The 16,227-nt window shown below is 50.8% G+C and overlaps 1 protein-coding gene across 4 annotated transcripts in view; it reads right to left on the bottom strand.

Moving 5' to 3' along the window:
• PRDM11 (PR/SET domain 11) overlaps positions 1-16,227 on the bottom strand; it is an 84,212-nt gene that overhangs the window by 53,769 nt on the left and 14,216 nt on the right. The gene's annotated exons all lie outside the window — the stretch shown is intronic.

Raw genomic sequence — 16,227 nt, 5'->3', positions numbered from 1 at the left:
GCGCGCGGGGAGCGGGAGGGACCGGGCGCCCGGGAGGGGCGGCGGCCAGGGGCCCACCCGGGGGGAGGAGGGAGTGCAGCCCCCCGCGGGGCGGGGAGGGGGGGGGCGCCGGGCGGGTGTCTGGGGTGGCCGGGAGCGCGGGGAATGGAGGGGGGCGAGCCCGGAGAGGGCGGGCGTGGGGAGCCGGTCGGCGACGTGCGCGGGCGGCCCCCCGCGCTCCCTCCCTGCGGCCGCAGCGGACTCAGAGTGGCTGCGGCGCGGCCTGCGGCGAACCCGGCCACACCACCGATCCCTGCCTGCCCCCCAACCGCCGGGCGCGCCGCACGCCGCCCCTTCCCCACCTGCGCGGTGCGGGCTGGGGGCCCGGCGCCTGCGTAGGTGGGAGGGGGCACCGATCTCCTGGCCCACGTAATGGCCCCCAGACACCTGTCAAGGGAGGAGGGTTGCGGTCACCAGACAGGAACCCAGGGCGGGAAGATGTCGAGGGACTCCCCCAAGGTCACGCAGTCCGTTCCTGATGGAGTCTAGACTGGAGCTGGGGGCCTGCTCTGAGTAAACTGGAAACAGGAGAACCCCCAGATTCAAGCGTTACGTTTCAGGTCTGGTACACCTCTATGCCACACTCTCAGCCCAGCCTCTTTCAGAAGGATAACCAGGATCACCCTGGGGTGGGATCGGCAGCCTACAAGTCCAGCTGCCAGGTGGGGACAAGGTCTTCCTTCTCTGAGGAGCACTTCTCACTGGGAGGGGCAGCTTTCACACAAAATACCTCCGGAGGTAGTGAATACTGGTGGTTGGAGGCCTAGGTTCCCAAAGGAGCACCGTTTATGTTCAAATCCCAGTGATTGGCTGTGTGACCGTGCCCCCCCCCCCCACCGCAGGTGTTAGGGACTGAAAGTTTGTGTGCTCTCCCACCCCGTATGTTGGTGCCCTAAGCCCTAATGTGACTGTATTTGGAGACAGGACCTGTGAGGAGGTGGTAAAGTTTAAATGATTTCATAAAAGTGGAGCCCTAATCCAAAAGGAAGAGACACCAGAGCTGGCTTTCTCTATGCCCCAGGTGAGGACGAGAAGGCATCAGTGTGCAAATCAGGAAGAGAACTCTCCCCAGGAACCAAATTGGCTTGCACCTTGATCTTGGACTTCCCGGCCTCTGAAACTGTGAGAAATAAATCTTGTTTAGGCCACCCTGTCTGTGTCCTTTGTTCAGCTGCAAAACGTGGCTAGCGTTAGAGTCTATCACAGCCATTGCTGTATGGAAATGGACAAAGATGAATTTGGAGAAGGTTAGGCACAGTCTCTGCATACCTGCCCAGGAAGAAAGCTGATCAGGAAGGTGGGTATGAGTGACCTCATTAAGGGGTGGCTTTGAATTCTCTCCATTGGATTGGATTTGTTTTTTTTTAAGTCAATCATTTGCAGACTCTGGCAATTTATTAGAAACAGACTGCTTGGGACCATTTTGCATTTCTCCTGCTCTGGCCCCTGCATCCTTCACCAGCACACGCCTCCTCCTCCCCCGGCCCTGCCCCCATGCCACCTCCACCCTGCTGTGGTGCCTGTGAACTTGCTGTGTCCTCTCCTCTGGAGCACACCCGGAAAAACGCCTACAAATCCTTCATCTCTCACTGTTGTTCCCCATCCCCCTCCACCCTCACTGCCATAATACCTCCAGCCCCATGTCCATTTCTGCATGGCACTTGTCACCCTTAGAACAGTCTTTTGTTCGCATGACTATTTGATTAATACCTGTTTCCCATAATACATGGTAAGTTCCACGAGGGCAGGCACTGACCACTGAAGAGCCAGCACTTGTAACCGTGCCCGGTACCAGGGCAGAACTAGCGAAAGGCAAGCAACGTGCCAGGGCAGAAACTTTAAGGAGACACCGCCTCTCCAGGTCCTGCACTTGTAGGAATGGCACCTGAAAGTGAATGCGTCCTTGAATTTGGCACCGAAGGTGCCTTGTAACCGCACCCTAGTCTCAGCCTTACCTAGCACATAAGCTCATTCTCAATATTTACTAAATGATTGACCAGATGGCCCATGTCGCAATTCACTGCCCACCCCCACACCCCCATAGGTCTGCTGGCCCCACTGAGAATCTCAGCTCTTAAAGAGATCTCAAAAGGATGGGGAGGTTATTGTTTTGAATCCTCTTCTCTCTGGGGTGCTCTCAGGGATCCCGGCCAGGCAACGTGGGTGGCCCGGTGGGTGAGGCTGGCCTTGAGAGGCAGCAAGGTTCAGCGGAGAGTGTGATGGAATTAGATTCACGAGTCCTGGATCTGAACCTGATAGGAAGAGTGTATGCTGTGAGCATGCGCACATCACTTAAACTCACCAGGCCTTAGTGTCTTCCTGGTAAAATGGAAATCATCATAATTGCCAGGCAATCCCCATGAGAAATAAATGAGGTAAAGGCTGGGGCGAGGCCTTGGGAAGAGCCAAGTGCTATGGATCTGTAAAGGATGTTAGTATTAAACTTGCCACCCAGAGGCAGAGGCAAGGGGTGAGCAGAAAGAAGATGTGTGTTGGGCGGGGGGACCCAAAAAGGGGAAGGGAAGGAGGGAAAAGCAGGAGTAAGAGAATAAAGGATGGAGGGTGAGAGAGAGGAAAAGAGACATACAGCCACTTTCCTGAGTCTTAAACAGAAAACCATCTCTTCTGAGAAAAGCATTTCTATCTCAAAGTAGAGATGTCTACTGGCCATTTTCTTTCATGTTTAATTTTTTACTAACATCCACCTTCATCACGTAAAAAGCATTGTGATGATTTGTAACACAAACACAGAATGCTTAACGGGACAGAGATTTCATGGAGAAAGGTTGATGCCAATCATACCAAGCATCTGTTGTAAGATGGCTAGTCATCTAGCCGCCCATTCAGTTCTGAGCCTCCCAGCAGCTAGAGCAAAAAGGGAACTACGATGGGTTACAGAGTACTCAGTATTTGATATTTATGTATTGACCGCACAATTAAGTTCTTTCCATTCTTGGAAGAGTCCGGCTGCCTGGGGGAACCAGAACCGAGTCTCACTTGCATGACTGATGTACACTACAGCTGCTTTCTGTGTCTGTAATGAAGGCTGTGGGGACGGGGTGAGATGTGGCAGGACTTCCATCTGGGGAGAGAGAGAAAGAAAGAGAATGCCCCGGGCTAGTGTCCTTCACTGGGTCCATCTCAGCGGGCACCATAAAGCCTGAGCCCGCTGAAGCTCCAGGAGCCATGTCTGCGAGCCACTCTGGACCTGTTCGTCCAGCGAGGGGCTTGGGGGAGGGGTGGTCAGCAGGCCTTGTGGAGGACTCTGAGCTGCTGGCAATGCTTCCTCTCAGCTGGCTCCTCTGAGTCTGCACACGCAGAGATTAGGCATGTTGCAAACCCAGCAATGAGATGCAAACCCAAGAGGAGGGGGCAGAAGGCAACTTGGGAAGCAGCAGCTCTGTTTTCACCCTCGGCGGGGTGCCAGGGTCCTGGAATGCCAAGCAGCCGATGTGGCCCGAGGACTGGGAATCCGTGCCCACTCGGCTTCCCTAGCGGCTGGCACCCTGAGAATGTGACGGGTCCATGCCGGGACCAGCACAGCATCCTTGTCCTTCCCTCTGATACCCAAGGGACTGGAGATTAGAAGGCGGGGTCAAGCCACAGAGGGACCTGGGATGGGTATCCCGAGCTCTGAGTTTCAGTCCTGGCTGTGCTGTAAACTTTCTAGGTGACCTTGTGCAAGTTCCTTCCTGCCTTGTCCTGAGCCTCGGTTTCCCCTTCTTGAAAAAATCAAAGGTCCAACGTGGTTATTAATGGTAAACCACCGGGGTAAGGGAGAAAGAACACAGAATTCTTAAATGGAGTTGTTCAATTACATGTCCAGCAAACACTGCCCTTAGAACAAATATATGCCTTTAATTTACACATAAAACAGATTTGTAAATGTATGGAGATAATTCTAGGATGAATGAATGATACATTTATTTTAAAATGTTATTGAATTCATGGAAGCTGAATGTCACCACGCATTTGGTTAATCAAACGATACCCGCACAACCACTTACAAGCTATGTAACCTGGAGAAAATGAACCACTCCTACCTTAGTTTCCCCATCTGTCCAGCAGAACAGAATCTGTCTCATAGGCTATTTTACATAGCATAACACCTGGCATAGAAAAAGCACTCTATAAATATGAGTTCTTGTTATCATTCATTTTATTTGTTGTTTTAAAAGTAGAGCATCAGGTGGGCACATTGATAAAAATTTTTGACACCAAAAAGGGGGCACTTATAAGCAGTTACTACCTTTAGGAGAGAAACACTTTTGAAAAGTCTATACTACAAAGATGCTCATCCCAATAGAAAAAAATGGGAAATACTATTAAAAAAACAATTTGTAAAAGAAGACAAATGGCCAGTATGCTTTATGGAAAACCACAAAACTTTCATACCCAAATAAATATAGATTAAAATAAACATCATTTTTCCTCTATTAAGTTAGCGAAGATTTTAAAAATCTCAATAATATTCCATGTTGGCAAGAGTGTGAGGGAAAGACCCTACATACTCTTCTGGTTGGAAAAACTAATCAGTATGAACTTTCTGGAGGGCAATTTGGCCACACATATCAAAAGACTTGAAACGAGCAAAAACTTCATAGGAACGACCCCAAGTCTAGGAGTTTCTCCTAAGGACGTAATTAAGCGGTGTGCAAAGATGTACCCACAAGGCTGTCCTCTGCAGCACTATTTTTAGTAGGAAACAAACAAACAAACAACCCCAGGGAAAAATACACACCATGAAAATAGGAGCAAAATTAATATATAGCACACAGTGAAATATTGGACAGCAATGAACAGTGCTTTAGAAGAATATTTATTGACACAGAAACAACACGCTCAACATATTGTTAATGAAAAGTGAAAGTCACTAACTGAAAGAAGATAATTTGAATGGCTCTCTGCTGTGTGATTCCAACTATAGGACATTCTGGAAAAGGCAAAACGATGGAGATGGTAAAAAGTTCAGTGGTTACCCAGGGTTAGCAGGAGGGAGGGATGAACAGGCAGAAGCACAGAGGATTTTTAGGGCAGTGAAACTACTCTGTGTGGTAGGGTAATTGTGAACCCATGGGTCCACAATTGGGTACGTCTGTTTAAATCCACAGAATGTTGGGCACCAACAGGGAGCCTTGATGTAAACCACAGACTCTGGGCGAGCATGGCATGTCAATGCACGTGCATGAGTTGTAATAATGTACCCCTTCCCGTACACTCCCACGGCAGGGGGGTGGGGGGGTGGGGGGTGGGAAGGGGTGGGAGGAGGGCCCATAGCAGGTGTGTGGGGACAGGGGGAATGTGAAAACCCTATGCTTTCTCCCCCTCGCGTTACTGTGAATCTAGAACTTCTCTAGAAAGTCAAATCTCTTTTTAAAAAATGCAAATTGTGAAAAGATAGATACAAAATAATCCCATTTTAGAAATATATACATACACAGATTTGCACACACAGGTCTGGGAGGATATATTCTGGGGGATCGCTTGTGGTTACTTGGCACAGCGTGTTAAAGAGAAAGAGTGTCTCTTTTCTTCTTTTTGCTTAGGAGGAAAAAAAGATGTCACTTAAAAATTGTTTCAGGGAACTCTTGACCATCATTTAATTTAGAAACTGCTGGAGAAGATAATGTTTAAGGTTCTGTCTCCTCACCCACTTGTCCCTGGATGCTAAGACCCAACCAACTGACTGGAGGAAGGAGGACTCCCAAGTTCGAGCCTGAATGCCAGGCATACTGCCCATTTGATGAATGAATGCAAATTGACTAATCGATCAGTAAGGACCCCGATATTTCTATCATGAAAGACTTCTATTTTTAGTTTACTTTATGATTCCCATTTTGAAAGATTTTGTCTACCGAAAAGGCTGTATACGTTGTATGATCATTCATTTTCGGGGCACCTGGGTGGCCCAGTCAGTTAAGCATCCTGACTCTTGGTTCAGGCTCAGGTCCTAATCTAGCCCCGCAGTGGGCTCTGTGCTCAGCAGGAAGCCTGCTTAAGACTGTCTGTCCCTCTCTTTCTGCCCCTCCCTCGGCCCCCCTCTCTTGGTCTCTGAAATAAATAAATACATCTAAAAAAAAAATTCATTCCTTTTCCTAGCTTTTCTTATACACACTGGCATGTGATAACCAGCAACCACACTGCTTAGTTACTATCATCCTAAGGAAAAGCAAAGAGATCTGGCCCGCTCATTCATTTGTCTTGCTGATTACAGGGAACTGTACAATATTCATTAAGCTTCTTTATATTTACAGAATACCTCAGTGGGTCAATTACTATGCAGCAACGAGACTGAACAAACCACAGCTCCATGCTATGGTATGAAGCCGCAATGCTAAGAAGTGAGACCCCAAATGTACATACTGTATGGTTCCAGTTATAAAAAGTTAAAAAAAAAAAATGGGCCAAATTATGGTGTTGTTGGAAATGTGCATGGTAATCCTTGGGAAGAACTAGAAAGGGATAAGCCAGGCGCTTCTCAGAGGCTGGCTATGCTCTATTTCTTGATCTTGGTGCTAGTCCACTGGGTGTGTGAAGTTTGTGAAAGTAGATTGAGCCATGCTTTTATAATATGTGGATTTTTCTGTTTTTATACGTTGGTAGAAACAAAGGGAAAATATCTGCAGGAGCGCTAAGGGCCAAGAGCTCCCATGGTGGGAAGTTCTGGCCCAGTCAGTGTAGCCCCTGATCATGCAGCTGCAGAACTGGGGTCCAGCCAGCTGGGTTTCAGCTCTTCATCTGCAGAGCAGTTTCCAGTGAGCGCAGCTGGCTATGGGGGGGAGAGGGGGAAGGGCAAGAAAACACATTCTCCCAAGGAGGTCCCTCCTGAGGAACCTTTTCAGGGTAACAGGTTGACTCCATCCTTGATCAGATTTTGACAGAAAAAGGTTGGAAGAGCTCCATGAGCCAAGCACAGAAGTGGTCAAGGATGGCACCTTTTGTGTGTGTGTGTGTGTGTGTGTGTGTGTGTGTTTGCTTCTCATAGTAGACCCTGCTGGTGGCTTACCTGGATCCCATTCCTCCATTCCTCCCCACTAACAGAACCAGACATTGTTCAGGTGTGACATGTCCCTCCCAGGACCTGCTGAGCCTACCCTCAGGCCCCGGTGTGGGCTTCCAATTAATTTAAGCCTATTACGGTGATACCATCCCCCTCCCCAGTTATTAGATCATGAACCTGGTCTTTCATTCATCAGCACCTGACATTCCCCTCCCCAGGTCAGATACCTGACCTACTTAGGCCCGTTGGAAGGAAGAAAGGGACTTCTATTTCATGACTTGGGCAGGGAAGCACACAGCCATTGTCGAGAAATAGCAGACATGTTGTGCAAAGGCCTTTGGCGGGAAGCCCCCCCACCCCCAGGATGAAGCTGTACCAACTTTGTGTGTACTTTATGTGTAATAACTTTATGTGTAATTATGTTATGTGTAATAAGTAATGTTTGTTCTTTGTCCCCAGTTCCTGGCAGAGAGCACCTAAAACTCCTGGAATTTCCCAAGTAACAGGAGTGTCTTTTGTTATTCATAAGTAGCCCCTTTCCAGCTCCCCTGAGTTTATGCTGGTAAGTGACTAAGGGTGGGGCCCCTACAGAGCACCCCCCGCCATGGGTCTGGTCACTGGAACCAGGTTAGGGTTAAGAACCAGAAACTAAAAGTTAAAACTTCCGGCCCCACCCACTGACCTCCTGGGAGGGGAGGAGCCTGGAGATGGAGTCTACAAAAGTCCTTTGGTTTTTAAATTGACAGATGATGGACATACAACAGCATATTCGTTTCAGGTGCGCCACATACTGGTCTGCTATCTGTACATATTGCGAAATGATCACAGTAAGTCAAGTTAACATCTATCGTGGTTACGGAATTCATTTTCTTGTGATGAAAACACTTAAGACCTACTCTTGTAGCAACTTCCAAATACGCAACACGGTGTTATTAACTATAGCCACCATTGCACATTGCATCCCCAGGACTTCTTTATTTTATAAATAAACTAGTTATAAAATAAACTAGAAGTCTGTCCCTTCTGTTGCCCTTTCACACCTTTCCCCTCACCCCCCCACCCCCCTCCGGCAACCTGGAGTCTGTTTTCTGTATCTGTGAGCTTGGTTATGATTTGCTCTGATTCCACACCTACGGGAGATCCTATCGTATTTGTCTTTGTCTGACTTGTTGGACTTAGCCTAATACCCTCAGGGTCCATCCATGGTGTCACCAACAGCAAGATTTCATTCTTTCATTTGGAAAAATAATATTCCATTGTATAGCTCAACCACATCTTCATCCATTCATCTGGCCATGGGCAGTTGGGCTGTTCCCAAGCCTTGGCTCCGGCACACGGTGCGGCCGTGATCATGGGGGTGCAGATACCTTTTCAAATTAGTGTTTTCGTTTTCTTTGGGTAAATACCCAGAAGTGGAATTGCTGGATTATAGGATATTAGGATATTTCCTTTTTTTTTTTTTTTTTTTTGGAGGGACCTTCATATCGTCTTCCACAGTGGCCACACCAGTTGATATTCCCAAAGCAGTGCAGGAGGGCTCCTTCCCTCTTACCTCCCGGCCAATGCTCGAGCTCTCTCTCGCCTTCCTGATGACAGCCGTTCAGACAAGTGTCGGGATATTCACTGTGGTTGTGATTTGCATTCCCCCAATGATGAGTGATGTTGACTCGTGTACCTGTTGGCCCATCTGTCTTCTGTGGTAAAATGTCTATTCAGATCCTCTGCCCATTTTTTAATCCGTTTGTTTGGGTTTTTTGGCTGTTGGGTCGTAGGAGTTCTTTACGTCTTTTGGATATGAATTCCCTTCTCTGATAGATGGTTTGCAAATATTTTCTCTCATTCAGTAAGTTGCCTCAAAATTCTTGGGCAAGATTCAGAGACCTTCCTGCGTGGTGAACAGGAAGCAGTGCTGGGAGGGGAGTGGAGGGGCCTGGAGGGGGTAGGAAAGCTCTACACAACCCTCCCGCACACCCTCCGCTGCGCATTTCTTCCATCTGGCTTGTACCCTTTATCGGAAACGAGTGATTGTTCGTAAAACCCTTTCCTCAGTTCTGTGAGTCATTCTGGCACATCATAGAACCTGAGGAGGAGGTGGTGGAAACGCCCGATTTATGTTGGTCAGAAACATGGGTGTCCCAGGACGCTCAGCTAGTGTCTGAGGTGGGGACCGTCTAGTGAAATTGAGCCTTCCATCTGTGGGGTCAATGCTTAGCTCTGGGTGCTGAGGCTTAGAACTGAAAGGAGTCCTTGGGTGTCTCACTGGTGTCACAGAATTAGAGAATTGGTTGGTGTCAGACTGTGCCTCAGAGACCAGGACTTGAACTGACAACAGAATCAACTGCTTCCGGAATCTGTCCTACTTTACTTCCTCTTCGGCCCCTGTGTCGTTCAAGCTCCTCCAGGACAGGCCTCTACTAGACACAGCCATCACCATCTGCCCCACAGGGACAGCCTCCCCCCAACCTGCTCTGGCTGGGGTCCCGATCTCTGGCTGTGCCTCTGTGAGGAGTCCGCCTCCACAGTGCCTTGACCTCCAAAGGGGCAGATGGGGAAGGCCTGCGGCATAGCCCAGTAGACATGGCTCTCCCCAAGCCCGAGGCCTGACCTGAAGCTATAACCCGAGCCCTCTCTCGCTCACTGCGCTGCCGGTGGGAGCAGAAGCTGGTGTATTTATGGAGTGCTCTAGAAGCCTGGGAACCTTTACAAGATGCACATAATCTTCTGTCCTCCAATTTCACTTCTAGGAATTTCACTGAGACACATGTGCAAGCGGATTCACTGCAGTATGGTCTAGAATAGCAAAAGACTGGAAATAACCAACGAGTCCATCTGGAGGCCGGGTAAGTCAACGACAGGGTCTCTGGACAAAGCGGGAAGGGATGTAAGAAACGCCACCACCATGGCCTGAGCCCCTTCTCCCTCAGGCCAGAGGGGTGTAGGGGCAGCCTGGCTGTCTCCCTGGGTCCATTCTGCCCCTGCTGTCCATTCTCCAGCCCGCAGCCAGGGTGAACCCATTCCAACCCGTCCGGTCAAATGGGCCCCTGCTCCAAATCCTTCCCGGAGCCCATCACATGCCCAGCACACAGCAAAACTGCCCAGAGAGACGCAGTCTGCCCTCTGCGACCCCGTTCCTACTGCTGTACCCCATGGCATGGGCTCCCGTCTTACGCCTTCGCACTGGCTGTTCCTTTTGCCAGGAAGGCTCCTTCCCCAGATACCCACAGGGCTCATTCCCTCATCCCTTCAGGCCTTCACCCAATGTCACATTCTCCGCCACCTGAACATAACTGCAGTCCCTGGGCAAGCCCTACCCCGCTTTCCTTGCTGTATTTTTCTCCTGCGCTTGACTCACACCGGCAAATTTACGTAGCTCTGATTTATATTCTTTGCCAGTCTCCCCAGCCAGCATGTAAAGGCCAGGAAGGCAGAGATGTTTATCTTCTGTTGATTGCTGTATCCCCTGCAAGTAGGACAGTGCCTGGTGCAAAGTGAGCGCACGATAAACATTTGTTTGAATGGATTACATAATCAGTGGTAAAAACAAAACCAAGGTAAAGACCATATGCTTCGGGAGAGAAGAGAGCGTGGATCCCAGTGCCCGGCTGCCGGGGGTTCAACTCCCAACTGTTTCACTTAACATTGTGTCATGTTGGGGCGGGGGTCTTAGCTTCTCTGTGCTTGGGGGACATGATTAAACCACCTTTAAGAGGTAAGGCTGTTTGGAGGACTGAATGAGTTAATATTTACAATATACTTAGAACGGCATCGGACACAAAGCGAGTAAGCTGTATAAATGTTATGTAAAATAAACGTGCCCTCTTTCCATAAAATAGAAAGCACGTACACAGGTATTTGTGCTCATGTCTGTGCACAAGAGCCATGAGCTATGACAGCTGCTGGGGCTGAGGCCTAGTGGAGGAAAGGGCCTTACTTCTTACCGGGTTTTACCCAGATGCATGCATTTCTGATTTAAAAAACAGATTAGTAATGCCTCTGAGTTATTGATTATGGAGGAAGTTTATTATGCTCTCCTATCTTTTTTGCCAAACAACAAATTTTAAAAGGCATCTTAGTATTCATGGTATCAAAAGTAAGCTGACGGCGGTCTTGCTCCCTCCCAGGCGGGGAGCAGAAGGGGAGAAGGCATCTGCTGATGGAGGGGGGCGGGCAGAGGGGGCTCCTCCCTACCACCTGCTGGCCCCTGGAAGGGGACTGAAGTCCACACCCATTCCCCTGAGGCTGACATGGCTATAAGATCCCAAGTACCAAGCTAAGCACAGACACATGAGGCTTGAGGGGAGAAGAAGGGGTGCTTGTGGAGGGCCGGGATCCAGCTGCCCCAGTGTGGGGTCTCTGGGCTGGGGCAGCCAGGGTCTTGGGGAGGCTACACTTGCACATGATGCCTCAAGAGGGTAGGTGGCCATGTGTGAAAGACGCCTGGATGTGTAGATTCATTTAAGGAAGGTCAGGGCCACGCCACACTGATGGTTCCCCGGTGTGACAGATGCTGGAGACCACCAGAGCCTCTAGTTTGATTAGCTCCTCGGGTCCCCTCTCCCAGATGCTAATGAGGAAGGCAAGGTAGGGAGCTGAAGCCCTCTGCACCCAAGTCCCCTCTGGCTTTTAATAAGGTATAGGGCTGGGGAAAGTGAACTTGAACTTTTGCGTCCCACCGCCTCCTCTGGGCTATTGGAACTGAAAGCCTGCCCCCAGACCGCTGGTTCCAAGGACCTCCTTTCCTTGCAAGGAGCTGGAGGCCCGGAATGGGAGTGACTGGCTCAAGGCCTCCCAGAGGAAGGCGGTGGGAGATAGGAACCCACAGCCATGGTCTGTGCTGGGCAGCTGCCTCTCACCCAGCTCTCATTTCTCCAGCCCCTGTCTAGGGTGTCCTGCATTTTCTCAAACCTGTACTTTCCTGCCCCAAGGAGCTGGAGCCTCCATTTAGCAAGGTAGGGCCCTGGGGAAACTCCACATAGTGTTTTTGGCTCCAAGGAAAGGGTCCTACTGCACTGTGAGATCAGAGGGAAAGGGAGGGAGTCGCTTGGGGACTGTGGGGGGCCCAGTGGGCCTGACACCCTCCTTTACCTCTTCTGAGGTCTCTTCCTCCTCCTCCCTCACTGCTCCTTCCCCCGCCTGCCCTTCTCCCTGGCTATTGTTCTATTCATCCTGTCTTGCCCAGAATCTCAAAATTAAAAGAAACCTCAGAAGTCACCTAAATCCTGGCTTCTCAGTGTGTGGCCCGCAGACCAGCAGCAGGGGCGCTGCTTATGAGGCTGCCCTAGGTGACAGGCACGAGCAGAAAAGTTGGGAAGCACCCACTGCAGTGACACAGTGCCCAAAGCCGAGGCACCTGTCGTCACCAAGCATGATGACTGCCTCCCCCAGGAGCTCACTGTCAATAGCCAGGCCGCTGCTCCATCTTTGGACAAGTAAGGCATGTGGGGGTGGGGGGGTGAGGCAGTCCGAGGGTCCTGAGCATCCCTGCTGAGTATGTGAACTGTTAAGGCCTCCCCACCTACGACACTGAGTCATGTTGGTCACGTAGGTAATTAAATAGGTCAAAGCAACGGCAGCGCTGTGCTCAGGCCCAGAGGAAGGGAACCGGCTTGTTCATTGCCAGCCACCCAAGGTGCTGGGCCCTTAGCACCAAGTTCTTCTGGCGCTGTGACCCACTGTCCACACAGTCACCATTTGGGTCCACCATGTCACCCCACGGGACTTGGGGTGCAGTAATCAGCCCCCCCATGTAATGACCTTACTCTTCCCTGTGCTGGAGTCAATCGTCCTGCTGATCTGTAGAGTCCTGGCCAGAAGACTGGGGTCCTTCCCTGACTCTCCGCGTGCACATATGGGTGTGTCTGTCTGTCTGTCTCTCTGTGTGACCCCTGTGGCCATTCACTAACGTCACTGTGGAAAGACTCCTGGGGGAGACCTTGACCTGAAGGCATTCACAGGGAACCTGGGCTCGCCTGAGCACCGACTTTGTCCAACCCCTGCGCCCCTGGTGTTCCACCTTTTCATTATGTCGCCTAATCCTCCCCACAGCCCTGCGGGGTGGTTTATGGCCCCTTTTTACAGCTGCTGAAATTGGAGCTCTACCTGTAGCCCAGTCTCAGAACAGTAACAAACATAAATCATCTGGACATGCGCAGTAAAGAAGCAAGGAACGAGAGGATTTGGGGGAAATGATACCTCTGAATGCAAGGTGCTGTGATCACCAATGAGTATAATTACACTTTGTCAGGATGGTCCTAACAAACAGGTGTCCCGGGGCTCCCCCAGCTCAGCTGGCAAGCTCTGTACTGAGTGGGCCCTGCAGAACCATGAAACTCCATCAGACAGGTTTATCCTGGCCGTTATCCTGGCCCTCCAGGAAGGAGGCAGGAGGGGCATGGTGTGGCTTATGCGAGGCTCTGTGCCGGGGCTCAATGCACACTGTGGAGGCTATTCATTCACTCTTGACTTTCTTGCCTGCCAGGCACTGTCCTAGGTGCTAGGAACCCCAGGGTGAACTGGGTCCTCACCCTCGTAAGGCTTACAGCCTGGGTAGAATGTCTGTAGGTTTTCCTGCTAGCCTCCAATCCCCCTTCTGGAACCAAGGAGCCTGGTGTCCTTGGAGAGTCCCCTTCTCCAAATGTTCCATTCTGGGATAGGACCAACCAATCAGCACTTAAATCTGCAACTCATAGGGAATGGTGCAAGGAAGGGTAAAGGGCCCAGCCAATCACGAGTGGCGATTTGGGGGCTTTGGAGGAATCTGCTGAGAAGAGGGAGTGCTGAAAGGATGGGATGTCACTATGGATCTGCTTGTAGCCAGCCATCGTGACACCATGGACACTAGCCTGCCTAGTGTCTCCTAGTGACACAAGGAGCCTAGTGACTCCTTGTACTGGAGTCAGTACAAAATAAAGCAGAGTAAGAAGAACAAACCAAGTCCTGAGGACCCTGTGTGAGCCCTGGATCCAACTGTTCCTGAAGCTGTACCTGATCCTGGACTTTGCATAAATTCTATATTTGCCTAATCCTGATTGACTTGAGTTTCTGTCTTATGGTCTTTAGTCCTTTCAAAAACCCAGTGAGTACAGTTTACCTTACTTGTTTTTCACACAGGAAATAGAGGCTCAGAGAAGAGCAAGTGCCTGGAGCAAGGCTGCACAGCAGCCATCTGGAATCTACTCAAGTCAGAGCCATGCTTTTGCCACTACTCCCAGGTGGCAGTCTTGCATGGAGGGTGACCAACAACAATCGGGGTAGGGTACGGGGCTTTGTGACAGGTAGTAAAGGATTTCCCAAGAGAGGGGATAATTAGAACCTCCTCCAACCAGAGACGGGTCTGTAGAAGGGATCCACATGTTAAAAACTGGTGGCTGATTTTTGGTTTTGGTTTCCAATTTTTATTTTTGCTTTAGTTGCCAACTCTGAAGAAACAGACAATTTTAGGTAAAAATCCCATGTTCAGCTTTTTTAGGAAAATCGGAAGCCCTGGCAACAGCAGGCAGGTGGTCCCACATGGTCAGTGTGCCAGAGCTGGGGCAGGGGGCGGGGGCACTCCTCAAACAGGCAAGGCGTTAACTCTCTAGATCTCCAGCCAGCTCGGCTGCTCCCAAATCTCCCTGGAGCCAGGAAGGTCCTTGATACCCGGCAGGGCTTCATTACACACTTGGTGAGTGGACGAAGCAGATGAGAGGGTGTGAGCAACCTTGTCAGTGCGCTTGGGGCGGGGGAGGGGGGCAGTGTGGTGTCGAACTTGGGGCTCAGGGATGAGACAGCTCAGGGCGGATGGTTGCTCACCACTTACAACTGTGTCACCAGGGGCGGCAGGGGACGGGGAGTTCTCTTCCTTTCTGTGCCCTCAGCTACCCCTCTATAAAATGGGAATAACTATAGTCGAGTAAGATTCTCCGGGCAAAGGGGTAAACTGTCAGTAACTAGTAGCCTCACCTCTTCCACTGATCGAACAGACCTTAGACAAATTCCTTCCCCGATCCAAGCCCCAGTTCATCCAAGGTGCTTGGGTTTGATTTCGTCAGGACCTGCCTGCTCTGGCCTTGGGTCACTGTGAAAATTCAGCATTCGAGCAAACTCCTGGTGCTGGGCAGGTAGACACACCTGAGGCCACAGGGGTCTCTCTGCGCACTGCTTCGCCACCGAGGTCAAAAGGGACCCTGGGGGCCATCATAGTCAGGCCCTACGTAATACCAAATTCCTTTAGAGTTAGCCCAAGTTCCAGCTCCAGGACCTGCTGTGGCTCACTGACTCCCAATCATGATAACCCAAAGGTCCAGGGACACGGCTGAAAGGAGCTAGCCCTCGGGGGCCCCTCGTGGGGTCCCCGGGTGTCCTGTCCTTGCTTTGGAGAACGTGCAAGCAGGGCCCACCACAGCCGTTTCACCGCGGCTGGCCCAGGGGCATCCAGCTGGCAAAGCCGCTGCCATTCCTCTCACACGCCCCCGGATGGGAAATGATTCATGAAAACCAAGAAGGTAAAATTAGCCCAAAGGCTGCCGAGTAATTTATGCAGCCAACAGGCCCAGGAGGGAGGGAAGGCCCACGCTGCCAGCTCAGTGCGGCCTCCTGGGGGCTGGCAGAGGCCGGCCTGGCCATCGGGAGCCTCTGTCTCTGGGGTCTTCTATTTTGGGACCCAGCCTCCGGGGCTGTTGGCAAGGCTTCCAGAACGGTTCTGACCCCCGCCCTCCCCCCACACTCAGCAGACCCGTGCCTGCCACCAGGGACCTGCTAAGTGTCAGTGGGTTACTGGGGAGAAGCTCAAGCATCCCATCCTCATCTCAACCCTGGGAGGACAGTTTTCCCCTCCCCATTTCCCAGGTGAGAAACAAAGGCACTCGGAGGTCAGGTAGATAGCCAAAGGTCATGGGGAAAGCCAGAATTCCAACCCAGATCTCATGCACTCCAAAAGATGTGCTTTCCCCCCATGCTGGGTGTTGTCTGCCAATCTTCAAGTTCTCAGGGTGGGCCAAGGGCAGCCGACCCAGTGGGGATTCCCTGGCAAGTCCTCAGACGTTCTTTTCACCATGTCAGGACGAGTCAACACCAGAACCAAGCCCTGTTGTCCCAGCTTGGCTAGGTGGAGGATCCCCAATATCCCAGTCTCTTAAAAAGGGGTCGAGAAATTGAGGTATAAATCATAACCCTAATGGCAGCATAGAACAGTGGAGATCAGCGAGCCC

This window comes from Mustela lutreola, chromosome 1, assembly GCF_030435805.1.
Source record: "Mustela lutreola isolate mMusLut2 chromosome 1, mMusLut2.pri, whole genome shotgun sequence".
Lineage (NCBI taxonomy): Eukaryota > Metazoa > Chordata > Mammalia > Carnivora > Mustelidae > Mustela > Mustela lutreola.
The sequence above is the reverse complement of the archived record's forward strand: the minus strand, read 5'-3'. Positions and strand labels throughout refer to the sequence as shown.